This window comes from Hemibagrus wyckioides, linkage group LG16 (assembly GCF_019097595.1).
Source record: "Hemibagrus wyckioides isolate EC202008001 linkage group LG16, SWU_Hwy_1.0, whole genome shotgun sequence".
Classification (NCBI taxonomy): domain Eukaryota; kingdom Metazoa; phylum Chordata; class Actinopteri; order Siluriformes; family Bagridae; genus Hemibagrus; species Hemibagrus wyckioides.
Window position 1 is genome coordinate 16,335,663 of NC_080725.1, and position 627 is coordinate 16,336,289.

The following is a 627-nucleotide window of genomic DNA, read 5'->3' on the forward strand; positions in this document are numbered from 1 at the left end:
GAACTAAGGGGCCGAGCCCAACCCCTGAAAAACAACACCTGAACTCAATGATTTGGAGGGGTGTCCCAAAACTTTTGGCAATATAGTGTATAAAGAAAAATCATACATACGGCATTCTTTCGTCCTTTTTTTAAAAACTGGTATAGTTTAGAAATTGGACCAATCTCTATAGTTTTATATAACAAAAAAAAAGTAAACATGATGGAAAATTAAAGTTCCGTTTAAACATCACTATTAAGTGATCAATATTAACATGACCTTGTTGCACAAGTGGGGTTTTTTGTACAAACTGGCAACCAGAGGGTTAACGGTTGACGACGACTTTAGGGTTATTCTAAAAAAATAAAAATAATAATAATAATAATAATAATAATAATAATTACAGAATATATATATATATATATATATATATATATATATATATATATATATATATATATATATATATATATATATATATATAAACTATTTTTTCGCTTGAAAAAAAATATCGATGAAAAACAATGGAAACGTAATGCTTGATTGAATTCATAAAAAATTCACAATGTTTATTCATGCGGTTACGTAAGGCGCTTTAATGTTTTTATATCGTTAGCATTTCCGCTTGTGCGCTACTGGACTTCCGGA